The 22,489-nt window shown below is 38.3% G+C and overlaps 1 protein-coding gene and 1 pseudogene across 20 annotated transcripts in view; one reads left to right on the forward strand and one right to left on the reverse strand.

Annotated features, from left to right (window-relative positions):
- Nucleotides 1–22,489, forward strand: part of EIF4G3 (eukaryotic translation initiation factor 4 gamma 3) — a 343,509-nt gene that overhangs the window by 69,711 nt on the left and 251,309 nt on the right. The gene's annotated exons all lie outside the window — the stretch shown is intronic.
- On the reverse strand, nt 4,487–5,358 carry LOC116567307 (annotated as a pseudogene).

The following is a 22,489-nucleotide window of genomic DNA, read 5'->3' on the forward strand; positions in this document are numbered from 1 at the left end:
TATTTTTAAAATAAGTAATGTTTGCTCCTTCCTTTTATTTACCAAATAAATTCAGCTGGTTTTCTTTGTTCTTATTATACATTCTTATTTTTATCTTTTTAAGATTTCATTTATTTGGCAGAGAGAGAGAGAGCATAAGCAGGGGGAATAGTAGAAAGAGGGAGAAGCAGGCTACCAGCCAAGCAGGGAGCCCTGTGCAGGGCCTAATCCCAGGACCCTGGAGTTGTGAACTGAGCTGAAGGTAAATGCTTAACCATTCAAGCCACCCAGGCGTCCCCTATTACATATTTTCAATTTCTCACCAAAATACCATTTCACTTCAGAAGTCAGTATGATTTCCAGAAAATTGTTTAGAGGCCCTTTGGGACTAGTAGAAGATTTATTCATTTGCAAATTATGACCCAGTAAAATTGAGGTTGTAAACTATATATGAATTTGGTTTTTTTTATTTTCCACTGTGTCTGTGTAAAGGACATTGAGCTTTGTGACCTTAAGCATATTACTTCTGAGGCTATCTTCCCCTACCCTCCTTCATTATTATTATTCATGTGTATTTTGTAAGATCGTCTCCCAGGACTTTTCCAAATTGCTGATTTTACAATATCCTACTCATTTTAGCTCAGAAGATAAAATTCAGGGGCGCCTGGATGGCTCAGTGGGTTAAAGCCTCTGCTTTTGGCTCAGGTCATGATCCCAGGGTCCTGGGATCGAGCCCCACATCGGGCTCTCTGCTCAGCAGGGAGCCTGCTTCCCCCTCTCTCTCCACCTGCCTCTGCCTACTTGTGATCTCTCTCTGTCAAATAAATAAATAAAATCTTTTAAAAAAAGAGAAAAGAATTCAGTGATTCTTAAAGTAGTGTTACAAGCAAAATTTCTATTTAACCAAAATCTGCATAACTCTCAGAATAAATGTTAATTATTAAAATACATTTGCAATTGGATTTGTCTCATTGGGATGCTAAACTAGTGCTGCTTAAAATCATCCGTATGCATGTATAAAATCTCGAGTCATGAGTGGGATTTTGAAATGAAAATTTCCAGCACTGAAGACATTAACTAGGGCTGTGTGTGTGTGTATTTTAAGCAAATCAACATTCTCATTTTTAATCATAATACTGGAAAATGAGCCTTTTCTTTGTTGAGAACCTCAAAAGAAGTAGTGTCTTATGCCATTTGTAGCTTCATAGAAATTATACAATGGATTATCAGTCAAATTTAATTAGACTATGACAGCTTCTTTCACCAACTTCTTGTAGTTCATTAAGTTATAGCAATGATGAAAATGGTTATGGTCCACACCCTGAGGGTGTACAGTTTTTGTAGTAAGTAGAGTAAACAGAGTGCACTGAAATGGACTTTTGAGGTCCTTTTTGTGAACCTTGAGCTGTTGCCTTTGTTAGAGAACTTACGCTGCTTGTTTGTTTTTTTGAAAAACATTTGAGCAAAAAAAAAAAAAAAAAAAAGTCTTTCCTTTTTTTTTTTTTTTTTTTAAAGATTTTATTTATGTGTTTGTCAGAGAGAGAGAGCGCACAAAGCAGGGGGAGCAGCAGGCAGAGAGAGAAGAAGCAGGCTCCCTGCTGAGGAAGGAGCATGATGTGGGGCTTGATTCCAGGACCCTGGAATCACAACCAAGCCGAAGGCAGATGCTTAACCGACTGACCCACCCAGGTGTCCCTGAAAGGTCTTTCTTAATTTAAACTTTTCTGAGTACTATTCAAACTAAAGGAAGGAGATTATTATTACTGGAGTCCTAATTGGAAGCCAAAACACTTTATTTCCTCTGTGGTTTTCTGAATGAACTAGATTGAGAGGGTCAATGTGAAATAGAAATCCAGGTCCTAGAATTTTGTTCAGTAGTAAAGTAAGATGTAGTGTAATGAAGGCACATGAGTGTCTCCCATCCCTACCATGAGTGCTTTTTTGCTGGTGCGTATTAATAGACAACAACTGGGTAGCTGCATGCTTGGGAGATTTTATGTGCTTTTACAGTCTTCATTCTTACTGTAGCCAGGCAGCTGAGGAGACATCCCCTAAAGAGGCAGAACTCCCATCCTCCCTCTTCTGCCTACCCCCCCCCCCCCCAACTATATACCAGGACATTCAATGGTCTTACATTGACCAGAAAGACAAAGAGTGCTTTCATACTCTGGGGAGTTTAGCCCAAGCCGGTGTGCTGGGCCTTTGTTAGGGCTTGCGCTAGCCTTTCTCTTTCACCACCCCCAGTCTCATTGTTCATACTTCGTAGTAGCAACAGGATGTTTTAGAATTTTACCTTGTTACTTAAAAATAAACAGTTGCAAAAGCGAAATCCAGTATCTTGTAATGAAAAATGTAAAGAAAAGCAAAGTTTCATTTCCTCTCGTGGTTTTTTTGATAAAGAAAATGCCATTACTACATAAATGCCATTATTCAAGACTTGATCTTGTTGACATTATTCTTTGTCATAACACTCAGTGCTCATCACACCACCTGCCCTCCTTAAATGCCCATCACTCAGTTACCCTATCCCCCACTCCCCTCCCTACCAGCACCACTAACTCGTTGTTGATGCTTGATAGTCATTCATGAGATACAGATAGGACTCTGATACAGATACAGATACAGATAGATCCCTAGGTGGCTCAGTTGGTTAAGCTACTGCCATAGGCTCAGATCATGATCCCAGGGTCCTGGGACCAAGCCCCATGTCGGACTCCCTGCTCAGCAGGGGCCCTGCTTCTCCCTCTCTCTCTGCTACTCCCCCTGCCTGTGCTCTCCTGTTCTCTCTTTGTCAAATAAATAAAACCTTAAAAAAAATCTTTTTCACCAATGTCTGATGGTTTTATTGTTTTATGTTTTGTTAGATAATATGAAGTTCTTTTATTAGATAATATGAACAGTTATATAGATTATTCAAAGAATGCTTCTTGCCCCAGTTGACAGGAAAAAGTAAACAGTGTTGCATTGATTATATAAATCACCAATATGAAATAAGCAAAAGTTATTTCTTTTTTTTTTAAATTAACATAAAATGTATTCTTTGCTTCAGGGGTAAAAGTCTGTGAATTATCAGTCTTATACAATTCACAGCACTCACCATAGCACATACCCTCCCCAATGTCCATAACCCGAACACCATATTCCCCCCACCCACCCCTCCCAGCAATTCTCAGTTTGTTTCCTGAGATTAAGAGTCTCTCATGGTTTGTCTCCTTCTGCGGTCCCATCTTGTTTCATTTTTCCCTCCCTTGCACCCACGACCCTCCACCCTGCCTCTCAAATTCCTTATATCAGAGAGATCATATGATAATTGTCTTTCTCTGATTGACTTATTTCACTTAGCATAATACCCTCTAGTTCCATCCAGAGCGTTGCAAATGGCAAGATTTCATTTCTTTTGATGACTGCATAGTATTCCATTGTGTGTGTGTGTGTGTGTGTGTGTGTGTGTGTGTGTGTGTGTAATATATGTATACACACCATATCTTCTTTATCCATTCATCTGTTGATGGACATCTAGGCTCTTTCCATAGTTTGGATATTGTGGACATTGCTGCTATAAACAATGGGGTGCATGTGCCCCTTCAGATCACTACATTTGTATCTGATTGGTACATTTGTATATGATCCCTCCACCCTAAGATAATGACCTGAGCCAAAATCGAGTTGGATGCTTAACTATATGTGCCACCCATGTACCCCCAAAAGTTACTCTTTTTTACCCCCCAAAATTATTCTTAAAACAGCACATTTGGATGTGCAAACTTTATCAGGTAGAGCTGGGCTATATTTTACAACTTTTTTTTAAAGTAGGCTCCACACTGGCCTCAAACTCACAACTGTTCATAACTGATCCTGAGCTAAGATCAGGAGTCAGATACTTAACCAACTACCAAGGCCACCCCTGCAATTTTATTTTTAATTCAATTTTATTTTTAATTTACTTGAGTTATCTCTGTTGTCATTTTTGTTTTACATAGGTGTTTCATCTTTTAATGAGATATTTTATGCATATAGAAAGTTAATTACAGAATAATGTAATAAACAGTAGTGCACATAGCACCCAGCTTTGTTGTATTCGTATTCTTGGGAGATGTTGGAGGATTTTATTGAGCCCCAAATGTCTTTTGATTGGTGTCCTATGAACACCGATTTTAGGGTTTTTTATTTGCTTTCCTGTCACTCACTTTACTCTTAGACAAGTCATTTGTTAACGTAAACTTAGTGTCACAGTTCGTTACCCTTGCCACTACATAGTGTCTGCTGGAAAACGTTTGTAAACATTTTAAGTTCTGTTTAATAACCTCAGTATTAGATATATGTACTAAATGTTTAGATGCTAAGGCTTGATAGTACATGTCCTATGAAGGGAATATAATATACAACATGGTGAAAATTTATTCACAGTTAACGTTACTTAAGCTGTTACATAAATATGTAATTGAACTCTGAGGGAGATTCTCTATTGCTTTGTCATTGGTTCTACTGCTATTTTGATTTTCTTTTCTTATGAATTTGTTTTTATTGGGATATAAGGGATGGGTTGGGAAATGTCATGTGAGTGATGCCCACCAGGTAAATGCCTATTCTCATCTTCCTGGGCTAGCTTCTGGAGCTTGCTTCTTTTCTTAGAGCTGCTACTCTTGCTGCCAGCAGCCTCTTCAGGTCCAGAATTTTTGTGGGGATGCCCCTGTTTCCTGCCTCTTCAGCATCACTAACTGGTTTCTCTTTGGGGAAAAATTTCTTCCTCTTGGGAAGACATTCTGCCAGCTGTCTCTTCAGGATCAATACCAACCACCTCCTCCTTGGAAGGAGCTTTCTTTTTCATTGGTTTTGAGATAGAGACAGAGACAGCATGATCTCCATTCCATTCTCCTGTGGAGTCTCCTGGGCTTTTTGCTTTTTCTTCTTTTTGGGTCTTTCATTTGTCCCCTCACAGTCCTCTGGGGTACTATTGCTGTTTTCCAGAGACACGAGGGTGAGGGCAGCCAGCCGTTTCTTCTCTTCCTTTAAGCCTTTCTTCACCTGCTTCTCCGCTTCCCCACCATCTCAGCAGTTACTTCCTCTGCCTGAACCATTGCCTCCTTCATGACATCCACATTCTTCTGTGGAATCTCTCCTGTCTTGTAGAAGGACAGATGCTCCTCCACTTGCTCTTGAAGCTTCTCCCCAAATACATTTGTAGGCACCTCAGAGAAGCAGTCACTTCGTGAGGCAGTACTGCATTTGTTTGCCAGGTATCAGGAGACGTGGCTTTTGTTCTTGGCAGCTGCCTTGGCTAATGAAGGTAGAGTGGAAAATGAGTCCATATTTTGTTACCCCTTGTCTTCAGGGCTCTGGAAATCTAGTCCCTTTGCTGGACCCTGGGAATAACTCAGACACCAGTGCTATTATGCTCTTGGAGTAATTGCTCTTGGAGATCAGTACTAGCAGTGGTTTAATGTATGCCCAGTGTATACCATGCACTAGGTTAGATGCCTTATGTAAAGCCTCTAACCTGTTTCTTGACCCTGTGAAGTGTAGGTACTCTTATTGTCCTATTATTGTCCTCAATTTCCAGGTGAAGACACATATTAATAAGATGTTAGGTGTGCCTGGGTGGCTCAATGGGTTAAAGCCTCTGCCCTCGGCTCAGGTCATGATCCCAGGGTCCTGGGATCAAGCCCCGCAGGGAGCCTGCTTCCCTTCCTCTCTCTCTCTGCCTGCCTCTCTGCCTACTTGTGATCTCTGTCTGTCAAATAAATGAAGTCTTTAAAAAAAAATAGACGTTAAATGTAACTTCCCCAGAAGTTACAAAGGTAGTAGAAAAGAACTGGAATGGTAAAATCGTGTTTGTGCTCTAGACTGTGATGTGAGTAAACTACCTCCTGAGTTAAGTGTTTTTAGAATTTGTAATTTTGGGGCAACTGGGTGGCTCAGTGGGTTAAAGTCTCTGCCTTCGGCTCGGGTCATGATCCCAGGGTCCTGGGATCGGGCCCCGCATCTGGCTCTCACTCAGCAGGGAGCCTGCTTCCCCCTCTCTCTCTCCCTGCTTCTCTGCCTACTTGTGATCTCTGTCAAATAAATAAATAAAATATTTAAAAAAAAAAAGAATTGTAATTTTGACACATTCTGAATTGATCTATTTCAGTTAAATTCTGAGCTTCTAATTGAAATATGTTTAAGTTCTTTGAATCCTAGATGTTGGCTGGCATTATTGGTTCAAGTTTATAGGTTAAAGAGCTTTGTGTGGGATGTATACGATTCAACTCCAGAGTTCTTGTCCTAAATTGGAGCCACTGACTTGGTCCATCTCAGTTGTTGTACCCATTCTAGAAAGACATCTCATGAGGTGTGGGTGTTTAGCTACTTAAGATGAAGCTAGAGAAAAGGAAAAAAGTTTTTAAGAGAAGTAAAGAACAGTGAGTCTTTGTTTTTCTAGTGGTTTAAACTGTGCTGGTTAGTGAGGCCGTGTTGAAAGGGCATTGAGTGTAAGATCCAAAAGATGAGTTGAAGACGGAGAGCTACGTGACCCTGGGCTGAGGCCTAGACGGAATGGCTACACTGGGGACACAGTAGTAAAGGCTGCTACTGCTACATTTATTTTAGCATTTTATACTAAACTTGGGCTAACGGAATGCATTGCAGCATAAATACCAGTTTGTTCTTTTTTTCTTTCTTTTTTTTTTTTTTTTTCCAGAAAGAACTTTAATGAGTAATCATATTTCCTTTCTCAAATGCACAGTAGTTCTCTGTCAGTGTGAATGAAAAGCCCTTTGGATTTTTTTCATGACCTCATTTGACGACCATTTTTGCATGAATTTAGCATAAGTACATTTATGGGTTTCTCTGGTGCCCTGACTTGGAGCAGTGTGCTTCTGGCCTGCTTACCTAGATTTACAATGCTCTGGGATTTTTATTTTGGATATTAGTAGTATTGAAATTTTGCTCTTGGCATTCGTGAGCCTATATGAAAGAATATGGTTTTCATAGGATAGCATGCTATTTGGAGGCAGAGAGGAGGTCAGAACTATTTTAATAATTGTTCTGAGGTACTTTTTCCTTTTTCACTTTATTGACATCTTCACTGATGGTGTAAAATCATAAGTGGGTCACACTGCTGGAGCCTTAGAATGAATCAAGATAGTGGTACCAAACTGTCCTCAGAATTACTGTATTCTTCACCAACATGCATTCTCAACAAAAAACAAAGGTGCCAGTTTCATTTATTATCTTTTTTTTTTGTTTGTCTTAATATATTTCATGAAACAGCAAAACTTACTTGTTTTGTTAAATCTTGACTCTTCAGTAGACATCTTTTTAATGTTCTGTGTGAGGAAATGGGAAGCATGCATAAAGCACTTCTGTTACATAGTTGTCTAATAATGGCTTTTTAAAAAAGATTTATTTATTTATCTGTCTTAGAGTGTGTGCATGCACTAGTGGGAGGGGCAGATGGAGAGGGAGAGAGAATCTGAAGCAGACTCTACGTGGAGCATGGAGTCTGACATGGGGCTTGATCCTCTCGACCCTGAGATCACAGCCTGAGCCAAAACAAGAACTCGAACACCTAACCGAGTGCATCACCCAGGCATCCCTCCGGTAGTGGTTCAAACGACTTGTGTGAGTGAGTTGCAGTCGGAACTAACCACTTTTTCAGAATTTAAATTTAAAAAAATTTTTTTAGAGAGCACATGAGATGGGAATGGACGGAGGAGAAGGGATACAGAGAATCTTAAGCAGGTTCTGCACCCAGCATGGTGTCTGATGCTGGGTTCCATGACATGAGCCTGTGAGATGACCTGAGCTGAAATCAAGAGTCAGATGCTTAAATGACTGAGCCACCCAGGCACACTTAACCACTTCTTTTGTTTTGTTTTTTTTAATTTCAATTCCAGTATAGTTAACATTGAGTGTTAGTATTTCACTAACTGCTTTTTATGTAACACCATTTTCACTTGAAAGAATGATAAACTGTATTCAGACTTGGATATTTAGCAGACATATTTTCAGGAATAAATGAGTGTGCTTGTTACTTCAAGGAAAACTCTTGGCAATAATAAAGTGATATGTTTCAAGTGAAAATTAGAATATTGGAAACTTGTATTTGCTACCATGAGTTTGACAGTTTCCCAATACTTTAATAGACTTTACTGAGGAAATCAGTGATGATACTAACAGATTTTATTTTACTACTATACAATGAAATGTATTGACATTTGGAAAACATGCATAACTTAATGTACCAACATTTCCTAGGTGATTAGTGCAGATATTCCAAAATTATGCATAGGTAAAAGATCCATTTAAAATGCAATATAGGGCGCCTGGGTGGCTCAGTGGGTTAAGCCGCTGCCTTCGGCTCAGGTCATGATCTCAGGGTCCTGGGATCGAGTCCCGCATCGGGCTCTCTGCTCAGGAGGGAGCCTGCTTCCTTCTCTCTCTCTCTCTGCCTGCCTCTCAGTGTACTTGTAATTTCTCTCTGTCAAATAAATAAATAAAATCTTAAAAAAAAATAAAATGCAATATAAAACAATTTTAATGTAACTGTATGAAAAGTTAATATGGTTTCAGATTCCATATCATCTCTAATCCTTGTCAAGTTTTGGTGTAATAGCAAAAAAGAATATCCACAGTTATCAGGAAAGGCTATTAATATATTTTTATTTAAAAAAATTTTTTTTAAAGATTTTGTTTGTTTATTTAAGAGAGGGAATACAAGCAGGGGAAGTGGGAGAGGGAAAGGGAGAAGAAGGCTTCCCGTTGAGCAGGGAGCCCGATGTGGGGCTTGATCCCAGGAACCTGGGATCATGACCTGAGTTGAAGACAGAAGCTTAATGACTGAGCCACCCAGGTGCCCTAGTAATAAATGTTAATGGATAACCAGGTTATAGATTTTTGTTTTAAAAATTTTATTTATTCATTTGAGACAGAGCAATACAGAGAGAGATAGCATGAGCATGAGCAGGGGCAGAGGCAGAGGGAGAAATAAACTCCCTGTTGAGCCAGGAGCCGGATGTGGGGCTCAGTCAGGACCTGGAGATCATGACCTGAGCTGAAGGCAGATGCCTAACCGACTGAGCCACCCAGGTCACCCCCGCTTTGGTTTTTAATCAGATCTTTTTTTTTTTTTTTTTTTTTTGAGAAAAATTAGATTGACGTGAATTTTAAGTGGGTGGGGGTCTTTGGAGATAGGTTTTGTTCCTAAAAAGGTATTGATTTTCTGTATAAGTCTCCTTGATAGCTGGCCTGGTGGGATCAAGTATTTTCAGTAATCTGAATATCATTTCACGTGATAGTTGGGTGAATTAATTTGGCTAATGATGCTAGTTCACATATAAATTAGGAAAGCAGTTTCCTTCACCTGACACTCTTCCATATAAACTTTGAGCTGAGAACTCATGGGGTGCCTGGGTGGCTCAGTGGGTTAAGTGTCTGCCTTAAGCTCTGGTCATGATCTCCAGGCCCTGGGACTGAGCCCTGTGTAAGGCTCCCTGCTGAGTGGGAAGCCTGCTTGTCCCTTTCCCTCTTGCCTGTGCTCCCTTCTCATGCTTTCTCTCTCTCGCTCTCTCACTCAAATAAATAAATAAAATCTTTTAAAAAAAATCTGTCTGATTAGCTGCTCACCTTGGGAAGAACAGTTCAGAATCAACAAGTTTCATAGGAGAGAGAAAAATCTTTGAAGAGGCAAATAAATGTCTGTTTAAAAGCTCACTATCCAAGTTGCAGAAGTCCATCAGTATCTTTCAGAATTTTGTCAGATGTGGAACAGATTGCATTCTTTCTAGCTTCCCTTTTCATCTCGCGGTGTCTGTCAGAAGCTCCGAAAGACCTTCTTTTCCTTACCACATCTTTCGCCCTAGCTTTTCTAAGCTCTGCAGAATGAAGTAGGAGAGTTCTCGGGTGGTTAGCAAGTTGCTAGGAAACCTTGCCATTTGAGTGGCCCGGAGAAAGGAACATCACAATGTTTATGAAGAGCTATTTATAATAATTAATTATTACCTACTCTATGTGCTGTTCAAATTACAAAATTTACTTTGTTAAATCTTTACAGCATTCCCACAAAGTATAGTTGAGTAAACAGGTTTGAGGAGATCAGATCATTTCTCCCAAGATAACCTAGCTAGTAAATGAGGAAGCTGGGACTCAAATTCTTTTCTTTCCCACTTCCAAAATACTTGCCCTTCCTAATGTGTCACTTGTTTGTCAGTGCCCAGGGATGTACAATACAGTCTAAAAGTAATCCAAATTGTTAATTTTACCCTAAAATATTTCTGGGGTTCCATTTGGTTTATTGCCTGTAACATTAAATTTTCATTACCTCATTTATGGGGCACGTGGCCGGCTCAGTCTGAAGAACATGCAGCTCTTGATCTCAAGGTCATGAGTTTGAGCCCTTCTGTGCGTATACAGATTACTTAAAAAACAAACAAAAAAACCCCCTCAAAGTTAAAAAAAAATATCTTTATTACCTGATTTAATAGGTAATAGGTAATACTCTTGCCTTGAATATTATAATTCTGTAGGATTGATCCAAAATGCTAGGCTTAGGTAAGGTACTTGTATTTGTGTTTTATTCTTCCTGTATCTGGATTCTGTGCTTTTTCTAGTTAAAAAAGAGAAAGTCAGGTGTTTTCGCACAGACTGGCTATAGACAGTAAGAAAGAACCAAAGCACATATGCTAGATGTGGTAGTGAATAATATGAAAAAGGTATTCTGTGGGGTGCCTGGTTGGCTCAGTTGGTTAAGGGTCCACCTTCGGTTCAGGTCATGATCTCAGGGCCCTGGGATTGAGCCCCACATTGGGCTCCCTGCTCAGTGGGGAGTCTGCTTCTCCCTCTGCCCCTCCGCTCATGCTCTCTCTCTGGCTGGCTGTCTCTCTCTCTCTCACAAGTAAATAAAATCTTAAAAGAAAGTTATTCTTAAATCCGTGCTTAATTATAGCATTTGGATTTTCAAATAAGAGCCCTTTGAAGAGAATTAAATGATTTGAAGATGGCTATTGAATATGAGAATTCAGTGAATGTAAATATGTTTATTATTTGAGAGAAAAAGTACAAGTCGGAGCGGGTGGCAGAGGGACAAGCAGATTCACTGCTGAGCTCAGAGCCTGACACTGGGCTGGTTCTCAGAAGCCTAAGATTATGAACGGAGCTTAAGTCAGATGCTTAACCAACTTAGCCCCTCCTTTCCTTCTCAGTGCAGTAGCAAATCCTGTTGATTTTACTGTTTAAACTTGGCTTTTTCTTTTTATTTCCACTATAGTCTTTCAAGCCATAATCATCTCTTACCTAGACACTGGTATAGTCTCCTAACTAGTCTTATCTCCTCTGCTGTCTTCCTCCAGTTAATGGATCTTACTACTTCTCTTTCACCTTTTTATTACTGTTAAGTGTGTATTCGTAGTCACCATTCACTCATCCTTCTTTAGATGAAATGAATGTGTTCAGTATTCTCTTGGGAATTCTTTACAACTTTTTCACAGTCTAAAATCAGAATTTTTAAAAGTTGAGCAATAGGGACGCCTGGGTGGCTCAATTGGTTAAGCAGCTGCCTTCGGCTCAGGTCATGATCCCAGGGTCCTGGGATCGAGTCCCGCATCGGGCTCCTTGCTCGGCAGGGAGCCTGCTTCTCCCTCTGCCTCTGCCTGCCTCTCTGTCTGCCTGTGTTCACTCGCTCTCTCTCCCTCTGTCTCTGACAAATAAATAAATAAAATCTTAAAAAAAAAAAAAGTTGAGCAATAGGGAACACAGAGGAATTAATATTCCTTTTTGGTTGCTTCCTTGTTGTTTAAATAGTGAACATTAGATGTACTGGATGGAGTAGTTGGCAGTATTTGGAGTATGGAAAGGGACAGGAAGTGAGAATAGGAGGAGTTCACGTGGCCATACAGACCGGGCTACTGGACTCCTCTGTCTTCTAGTCTGTTATTATAGTACATTAACACTACTGAGTAACTTAGGTGAAAAAATCAAGTGTAGAGTTAGATGTCAAAATGAAATAAATCCAAATCTGCTCGATGAAATGAAACAGGCGCAAATGCCAAGTGTTCTGTGTGCATTGAAGTGATTGCTTATTATGCACAGAATGCCTCAGACATGACTTTGTGGCAACTTTATATGGGAGGAAAACGTATAGGAAATAGCTTATCATAGACAATGTGAAGTAGAAAGTAGTTATGAAGTACAGAAAGCATACGTAATCTCTGGGTCATTGATAATGGGAAAGTGTCTCCGATCCACATTACTCTCACAGCATTATGGCACGTCTGCCTCTTGATGAGTGGTCAAAGGATGTGAGTGTATTTTACTTGGAAAAGAATAAAGTTCTCAGATATTTGAAGGGTTTTCCTGTGGAGTAGTGTACGCTGGGTGTGTGGAATCCCTGCATTTGATATTAGGTTGAATAGAGCAGTGAGGCACTTCCAGCTGTAATGTGGTATGGTTTTTTTTTTTAATTAAATTTTTTATTTTTTATAAACATATATTTTTATCCCCAGGGGTACAGGTCTGTGAATCACCAGGTTTACACCCTTCACAGCACTCACCAAAGCACATACCCTCCCCAATGTCCATAATCCCACCCCTTTCTCCCAACCTCCCTCCCCCCAGCAACCCTCAGTTTGTTTTGTGAGATTAAGAGTCACTTATGGTTTGTCTCCCTCCCAATTCCATCTTGTTTCATTGATTCTTCTACCCACTTAAACCCCCATGTTGCATCACCACTTCCTCATATCAGGGAGATCATATGATAGCTGTCTTTCTCTGACTGACTTATTTCGCTAAGCATGATACGCTCTAGTTCCATCCATGCTGTCGCAAACGGCAAGATTTCATTTCTTTTGATGGCTGCATAGTATTCCATTGTGTATATATACCACATCTTCTTTTAAAGATTTTATTTATTTATTTGACAGAGAGAAATTACAAGTACACTGAGAGGCAGGCAGCGAGAGAGAGAGAAGGAAGCAGGCTCCCTGCTGAGCAGAGAGCCCGATGCGGGACTCGATCCCAGGACCCTGAGATCATGACCTGAGCCGAAGGCAGCGGCTTAACCCACTGAGCCACCCAGGCGCCCCAATACCACATCTTCTTGATCCATTCATCTGTTGATGGACATCTAGGTTCTTTCCATAGTTTGGCTATTGTGGACATTGCTGCTATAAACATTCGGGTGCACGTGCCCCTTTGGATCACTACGTTTGTGACCCAGCAATTGCACTACTGGGTATTTACCCTAAAGATACAAACGTTGTGGTATGGTTTTTACTGTTGATAAATTCACCACGATTCTTTATCTTGTGAAGTTATTTGTAGTGGTCATCTTTAATCTGTGTTACCATTTTTCTAGCGTCCATAAATACTTTGACTCATTTCTAGGTATTCTAATTAAATCTCCCCTTTGGTACATCGACAAGCAGTGTTGACCTATTGGTTTAGTATACATGTGCTTTGGCTTGGGTTTATTGCATATGGGTAGAAATGGATCTTTTCCACTTATTACCTAAGAGAGACGTTTGTTAAGAGTCATGTCAAAAAGCTTGTTGGACAAGTTTGCATATTGCTAGATCATTAGGTAGGGTTTCAGGAGATCCTTACACTAATAAGATCCTGTATTGCTTTCTGTCTTTGAAAGAAATGCAGTTTGCTGAGAAATCGAGCTACCCATTTTCCTTTTGGATACCTGTTTCCTATTATGTTGCATAACACTTTTCCTTGTTTGCTTTGTGGATTCTTAGGATGAGACTTACTTTTAACTTCATTGGGCTAGATCACGCTGATGAAACATTTTGAGTATAAGATCCCTTTCTGCGATATTCTAACAAGTTCTGGGCATATAGAGTGGTAGACAGAACAGATAGAGTGCTTGCCCCACTGGGGAGTTCTTATATTATTGTAAAATTTTATTTTTATTTAATTTTAATTTTTATTTTTTCATAGATCTTATTTGACAGAGAGAGAGAGTACGTATAAGCAGGGGGAGTGGCAGGCAGAGGGAGAGGGAGAAGTTGGCTCCCTGCTCCCTAGGTGGGGCTTGATCTCAGTACCCCAGGATCATGATCTGAGCTGAAGGCAGATGCTCAACTGACAGAGCCACCCAGGTGGCTCAGTTATTTTATTTTAAAAATTTTATTTTAGGGGCGCCTGGGTGGCTCAGTTGGTTGGACGACTGCCTTCGGCTCAGGTCATGATCCCAGAGTCCCGGGATCGAGTCCCGCATCGGGCTCCCAGCTCCATGGGGAGTCTGCTTCTCCCTCTGACCTTCTCCTCGCTCATGCTCTCTCTCACTGTCTCTCTCTCAAAGAAATAAATAAAATCTTTAAAAAAAAAAATTTTTATTTTAAAATTACATGTAATAATACTCATTTTTTGAGTAACAGCTTTATTGAGAGTTTTTGAATTCCGTGTGGTTGGATTTTGCTGTGAAGTGATTTGCTCTTTCTACCATTATGAAAGATGAACATAGAGGGAAGACATTAATAAAACCATACAGACACAAAAAAATCCCCCAAAACAATGAAATGTACAATTCAGTGTTTTTTTTAGTATATTTACAGACTTTGTAGCCATCACCAAAGTTTTAGAACTTTCAGATTACCTCAGAAAGAAGTATATACCCTATAGCCGTCATTTCTCCTTCCCCTGTTTTTATCAATTCCCCCAGCCCTAAGCAACCACTAATTTATTGTTTATACGTTTTGTCTCTAGATTTGTCTAATTTGGGTAGCTCATTTAAGAGGACTTGTACAAATATGTAGTCCCTTGTGACTGGCTTTTTTCGCTTAACATTTTGTTTTCAAGGTTCATCCATATTGTAGCAGGTGTCAGGTCTTCCATTTCCTTTTTTTTGGCAGATAAAACTCTGTTATATGGGTATACCACATTTGGTTTATATGTTCTTTAGTTGATGGACATTTAGGTTGATTCCACCTTTTGGCTGTTGTGAATAATGCTAATATGAACATTCATAACAAGTTTTGTGTGGATATGTGTTTTTCTTTGGGATATATAACTAGGGGTGAAATTGCTGAGTCACGTGGTGACTCTATTGCTTAACCTTTGGGGAAACTCAGTTTTCATTTATTGTAGGTATATAGTTCAGTGAATTCTGACAAATGTGGAGTTTTGTAACCCTGCCTCACTGAAGATACAGAAAAGTTTCATCACCCAATTTAGTCTTTCAGTTCGCTGGCATTGCAGATAACCTTTCCCCACGCCCTGGCTTCTGGCAGTCAGTGAGCTTTATTCCATTCTTGTAGTTTTGCCTTTCTCAGAATGTTGTATAAACGGACCCAGAGCCTTTTTTGTCTAGTTTCTTTCACTTAATTAGCATTTGGTAATCATTCACATTGTTCTATCAGTAATTCATTCCTTTTCAGTGGTTTGGGGTATTCCATTATATGGGTGTATCATATTTTATCTGTTTACCAGTTGAAGATAATTGCGCTCTTTGCCTTTTTTGGCCATTATGGATAAAGATGCTATAAACCTTTGTGCTTAAGCATTTGGGTGAGGATAAATTTTCATTTCTCTTGGGAAGTGTGTGTAAGTGGGATTGCTGGGTCATACATACAAATTTATGCTTAACTGTGTAAGAACTGCCAAACTGTTTTCCCAAGTGGCTGTACCATTTTGTACTATGCCAACAGCGAAGTGTGAGATTTCCAGTTATTCCTCATCCTCGGCACTTGGTATTGTCATTTTGTAGACCTAATAGGTGTAGTGATAGTTCACTGTTGTTCTAGTTTACACTCCTTATTGACAAATGATGCTTAGCATCTTTTCATGTTTTTGTCTGTCATCTGCACATCTGTTTTGGTGAGGTGGCATTTTTTCAAATCTTTTGCCCATTTTGAAAAAAGGTAGTGGTAGTCTTACTATTGAGTTTTGAGGGTTCTTTATATAATCTAAATACAAGTCCTTTAATCAGATACAAGATTTTGCAGGTATTTTCTCCATTCTATCTTTTCATAACAGTATCTTCCATAGAGTAGAAAATTTTAATTTTGAGATAGCCAGTTAATCAATTTTTCTTCTTTTAAAGAGCATGCTTTTAATATCACATCTAAGAACTCTTGGCTTAGTCCACAGTCACATCTATTTCTTTCTATAGGTTTTTCAGAAAGTTTTAGCATTTAAAATTTTACAGTATGTCTATGGTATGATTTGAATTTTTGTTTAAGGGGTAAGGTATATGACAAAGATTCATTGTTTTGCATATGTTTTTTAAATTATTTCAACACCATTTGTTGAAAAGTATATTGTTTATTCATTTAATTGCCTTTACATCTTTGTGAAAAGTAAACTCACTAGGTTTTTATGGCTCTGTTTCTGAATTTTCTAGTCTGTTTCATTGATGAGTCTGTCAGTCCTTTTGTTGACGTCTCAGTGACTTGAGGTTCATGTATTTTAAGGTTTGGGTGTGTTTCCTATGTTCCCTTCCTTTTGTTTATTCAAAGTCAGAACCGTCGTTTTCCCTATCATTAAAAACAAATCTATAATATTCTTTTATGTAGGAACAATATATAGCAATATCCCAAATTCACGAGTCATTTCTTCCTTTCTATCTGGATTTGTGAGCCACAGTTTGACCCACAGAGATAGAAGATTTATCATGTGGGGAGAATGTGGGAGATTGTGTACATTCTTTCCTAGGAATACAGACTGAAAATGATTGCATTGTGTACAGGTGTACACGATCACCATTGTCTGCATCATCCTGGTGTATTGCACCATGTCTGTGAAAAGAAAGATTCTTGTTTCTTTGACCCCAGAAAAAAGGTAGAAAATCAGAAAGAGGTAGAGTCACTGATAGAATCCCCATACATTTTATACAGAATGGTAATGCCAGATCTTAAAGAACCAAGAAAATCTCCTTTAGCTCTTCGATAGTCTGTGGTTTTTTAATTTCTTATTTTTAAAATTTATTTTAAAGATTATGTTAACATATATAACCTAACATTTACCATTTTAACCTTCTTAAAATTTTTAAAGTTTTTTTTAGTATTCTGGACACCCAACGTGGGGCTCAAGCTCTTGACCTCAAGACTAAGAATCATATGTTCTACCGACGACCAGGCACCTCCCTGGCCCTATTTTAATCTTTTTTAAAATGTAGAGTAGTGTGACCTTAAGTACATTCATGTTGCTCTGCACCCATAACCACCGTCCATCTCCAGGTCTTTTTCAATCTTTCCTAACTTGTCATGGTTCTTTTTAAGCCTAAGTTCTACTACTAGAATTTCAGAACATTGTAATTATGATCTCATCTTCATATTACATTTTAAAAATGGTCTACCAGTTCAGGTAAATGTCAAGTCCTTGAAAATTTTCCAAAGTTTAGAGTTTTATTAAAAACTTGAAGCCAGCAATAGAATGTCCAGTGAAGGTTGACTTTTGTCATATGTGAATGGCTAGCTCATTCAGTTCTTTTTTTGGAGGATAGCTTTTAAAATCTGTCAAATGTGTGTTCCATACTTGTTATTATCTGGATCCATATCAAGAGAAATCTAGTATACCAGCATATTTTATTTGGTTATTATCTAAGGCTTTTTGAGTGATTCAGATGTAGGAAGCAAATGGAATTGCTAATTGCACTTTATCCTTTTTAATGTTTCTTCGAGATGGGCATTTTTAATGGAAGAGGGGTACTTTGTTGCCTTCTGCTTTTGCTTTGCCACATGGATTGACCATGTTTTAATCTGAAGTGGGTGTTAGTGTAACAAGTGTTTGTCTTAGAATTAAAAACTTGAGAACTAAAAGCTAGGTTTGGAATTTGTGAGTATATTTTTCTTTTCTTTTTTCATGTGTCTTTATCACTGTATCTCATAGAAAGTTTTATATTTTTGTCTTGAGTAGAAGTATTAACACCGTGGTAAGCAGCCATTTTCTCGGTAATGTTGTTTTTGTTTTTGTATTTTTTTAACCCATCTAAGCAGCATATGTTTCTGGGTACACTTAAATGTTACTGTCAGGAAATCAATTTCTGAGTTAGTAGAAATCCAGAGTTCTGAGTTGGTAGAAAACCAGAGCCAGAAAAGGGGCTTTTCTGGCTGCGCACTTTGAAACCAGTGTTTCTAGATTTATAAAAAAAATGCAGTATAATGGTTCCTAGTTAACATTTATGTGTTGATTTCTAGAGACTTTTAGAGCAAGGATGGGAAGGAAGGTATAGGCTTTTTGTACTTTTGTAGTTTCCAATAAAAGGGTTCAGAAAACTTTTTTTTTTTTTTGTAAATTAGCAAAAACTCTGGACAGAAAGCTCGAAGTCTGAATACTTACATATTTTGCAGAAGAGATATTAATGTGTTTAATTAAGGGATGCTGCCGAAGACCCTGCTGGAGGTGTTACATGATATAACAACTGTGTTAGTCTTCTACCAGTGGAAAAAATCTGAATTTCAGTAAAGGATTTTGGACCTAAATTAACAGTCCAACATTAAATCGAATTGAAATAAGGAATAAAATTGGCTAGTTTTATTTCCCGTGCAGTTTTAGGGGGAAACGATACAGAACAATGAAGAAAGTTTTAGTTTTCTTAGAGCAATGATATCTTTTTAAAAAAATATATTTTCTTATAGACTCCAGAGTTAAAGCAGGAATAGTTATGTCATAGTGTTTAGGTTTGGGAATGCAGTTTCTGTTTCGCTTTTGTCCACTCAGTTACTAACGTTCTGACCCATGAGATTTCTATAGTTGCTGGATAGGATCATTCAGGATGTTGTACTTTGTGGGACATTTTACATACTTGATCCATACTTGACAACCTTAAATTAATTCAGTCCTGCCTATTTCATCCTTCATAATGACATGCATTAATCTTTCCATTCTTATTTTTAAATTTTTTTAAATTTTTATTTTTTAAAAGAGATTTTATTTATTTGTCAGAGAGAGAGAGAGAGAGCGAGCATGTGCGCGCGCATAAGTAGGGGCAGCAGCAGGCAAAGGGGGAAGCAGGCTTCCTGCTGAGCAAGGACCCTGATGTGTGGGACTTGATCCCAGGTCCCTGGGATCATGACCGGAGCCAAAGACAGGTAGACACTTAATGACTGAGCCACCCAGGCACCCCCATGTGTAATATCTTTGTGAAGCAGTGCATAGTGTAAAAATTCTGCCCTTATCCTTATATTTTATACAAGTTCTCTTCCTTTCTCATTATCATGCCTTTTTCGATTTCGTATATGAAAAGAAGGAGAGGAGCTCCTGGCTGGCTCAGTTGGCAGAACATTTTATTCTTGATTTTGGGGTTGTAGGTTCGAGCCCATGTTGGGTGTAGAGATTATTTTAAAAAGTAAAATCCAAAAAAAGAGAAGGTGTAAATTGACTCATTACCATATTGCCATAAGGTTTAAATAAGAAATGATGCAGAAAAAGATCTTTATCATTTGTTTTCATCTCCTGAAATCAGTGGCCTGTGTCTTCTCTATATTAATTTGTGCAATGGATTTGTACTGTTGCTTTCCTTTTCAATGAGGCAATAATAACTTGAGGCTGTCACTTTAAGAATACTACTTATGTTGAGCATTGATCCAGGATAGTAGCTTTTCTTACAGTGGACCAGGCAAAGTTTAGGAACATTCAGCTGGGAGCTGTAAATGGAACATTAGTGTTTCAGCGTACTGGTGGAAGATTTCTGTTGACTTTGATTACTTGTTTTCTAATTTCTCAAAGTCTGCCTTTTGAGGAAATACTGATTATAGGTCAAACTCAGGGTCAGATATGATTGTCATTGATCAAGAAGCTTCATCCTAATGAGAGGTCATCATTCATGAAATTTCAGTACACATGTGTCCCTTCTTTTTTTCCTGACATCAGTAGGAAACATTCAGGTCATTATGTAATCTCATAGGTCTTCGAACTTCTTTGATGAAATTTGGTCTTGAAAATTTTTTATCTGCCTAATTGACATTTAATGTGGAGAGTATGTAGTAAGTACTTTAATAATCAATTTAGAGTCTGTTGTGCTTTAATATTTAATACTCTCTAATCTTCTAATTTTATTTATGTCTGAAATCTGTTAATTTTTTATAGAAAATCAAAGTGAGGAATTAAAAATATTTTGCATTTGTATTTCTTTTTCTTTTTTTTTTTTTTAAAAGATTTTATTTATTTATTTGACACAGAGAGAGAGGGAGGGAGAGGGGAAGCAGGCTCCCTGCTGGCAGAGAGCCTGATTCGGGGCTCAATTCCAGGACCCTGAGATCATGACCCGAGCCCAAGGCAGAGGTTTAACCCACTGAGCCACCCAGGCACCCTGCATTTGTATTTCTACTTAGGAGTCTTAAATTCACTTATTACATACTATCTGGCTAGTTTTTAAAATGATTTTTCCTATATTTCCTAATGATATAATATATAGCAGTTTGAACCACAGAGGTGTCAAGAGCGTATGCATCCTGTATTTCAGTTATAAGATTTAAAAAATAAAAACAACATGCTCGAGAGCATTGCACATGAATATTACACTGCTCATTGATTGAATTAGAATTTTAAGTGGTACTATGAGAAGCCATTTGATTGCTACCTTCAGCCCAAACGTAAAAAGGTGAACATCCAGTGATTTATGCTGAGGATACAGAGGTTGGTGAAAGCTGGTAATAAGCTTAATGCAGGCAGAATTAGGGGCACCTGGGTGGCTCAGTTGGTTGAGCAACTGCCTTCAGCTTAGGTCATGATCCTGGAGTCCCAGGATCGAGTCCCACTTCCGGCTCCCTGCTCAGCAGCTCATTCTGCCTGTCTCCCTGCTCATGCACTCTCTCTCTCTCAAATCTTTAAAAAAAATGCAGGCAGAATTAGGTTGATATATGTTGTACTGAAAGAGCTTTATAAGCCCGTCATTTCTTTGAATTAACTTATTTATGGAGAAAATGCCTAGAAGTGCCTATTTCATACTAATTTGTAGAGGCTGTTTTTAGTGGAAATGGGATTAAACAACTTATTTGTAAATTATTAAAGTTGATTTTTTATTGAGATATTATTCACATATAATAACATTCATACTTTTGAAGTGTATAGTTCAGTGAGTTTAGCATATTTATGAAGATAGGATTTATGAAGATAGGCAATTATGACCACTAAGAATTAAAGAAGGAGAAAATTGCTTTGTAAAATAAGTTCACTTGGTCTGATGCATTACCTGCCCAGTCTGTAGTACTAGGTATTTGTTTGCTGTGGGCAGATGATTCAGTTTGAACCAAGAATTTGGAAGTTTCTGGAATTTTGGGGGTGAAACTTCATTGATGCTTCTATGAGATGAACTGCTCATTTAGTTCTGTCATGTGGATAGGGCAACCATATTTTGACCAGGTTGTGATACTGTTTTTTACTGTGCAATGAAGTGTTCTGTCTGTGGACACACTGATATAATAGGAAGAGAGTGATCTCTATTTTATTAATTAATGAATTAAATTAAACAAGAGTGTGATCTTTACAATTCAGGGAGACCTGGCCTGACCATTTAGCCTTGTTAACTTGGGCAAGTTACTTCTTGCTGAACCTCAGTTTACAGGAGATACTGTAAAATGGTTCAGTGAAGACAACATAGTTGGTTAGGCTTGCAGGCTACTTTAGATTCAGATCTCTTGACCTCTATTTTCTTTTTTACAGAACTGTGTTTTTGTTTTAAAATAAGTGATTTTTACTCAGAACTTCTTTTTAAGAAACAGTTTATCAATCCACAGTGTTCTGTTTGTGGTTTACAGATAATAAAATAAAAACAAAATCCTCATTCTGTATTTGCGGCCCAGGAGAATGTTTGTTACTGGGACTATTGACCATAAAAATGATTGCCTCTTTACAAATCTTGTAATTATATTTTAGCCAATAAAATAACTAATAGAAATCAGGAACCTTAGCCTTCCTTTGTAATCTTAAATGGTGTGCCTCAACCTTTGGGACATAGTACTGAGAACTCTCATTTGAGAACTTATTCTTAAAGTGTGAGAATTAGCCTTAGCTAGAAAAAGAAATAGCTGTTGGCTTTGCAGAAGAAAAAATAGTCTTATATTTTCCACCATTCATGTAACCACAATGCAGCTGTAATTCAAAGAAAGTTTTATTTTAGCCAAGGGTAATCTTCATTTTGAGAGAATTGACAAAATCATTATGAAGAGCTTTTGTCCTGGAACTTGTTAGCCTTATATTTTCTACATTGCAAACTTATGTATAGTTTGAATGAAGTAGTTCCTTTCTGAAATGCTTTAGCTTTGTTATTTTTTGAAGCATTTTATTATTTTTTAAAATTTTCCAAATAAACTGGGGCACCTGGGTGGCTCAGTGGGTTAAGTCTCTGCCTTCGGCTCAGGTCATGATCTCAGGGTTCTGGGATCGAGCCCCACATCGGGCTCTCTACTCAGCAGGGAGCCTGCTTCCCCTTCTCTCTGCCTGCCTCTCTGCCTGCTTGTGATCTCTCTAAAAAAAAAAAAAGAAAAAAGAAAAAAGAAAAAAAATTATTTGGAAAAAAACTGCTTACTGAAATTTTACAGCATTTTAAATCAGTTCTTTGTGTCTAGGCATTTATGACAACTTGAAC

This window comes from Mustela erminea, chromosome 10 (assembly GCF_009829155.1).
Source record: "Mustela erminea isolate mMusErm1 chromosome 10, mMusErm1.Pri, whole genome shotgun sequence".
NCBI classification, from domain to species: Eukaryota; Metazoa; Chordata; class Mammalia; order Carnivora; family Mustelidae; genus Mustela; species Mustela erminea.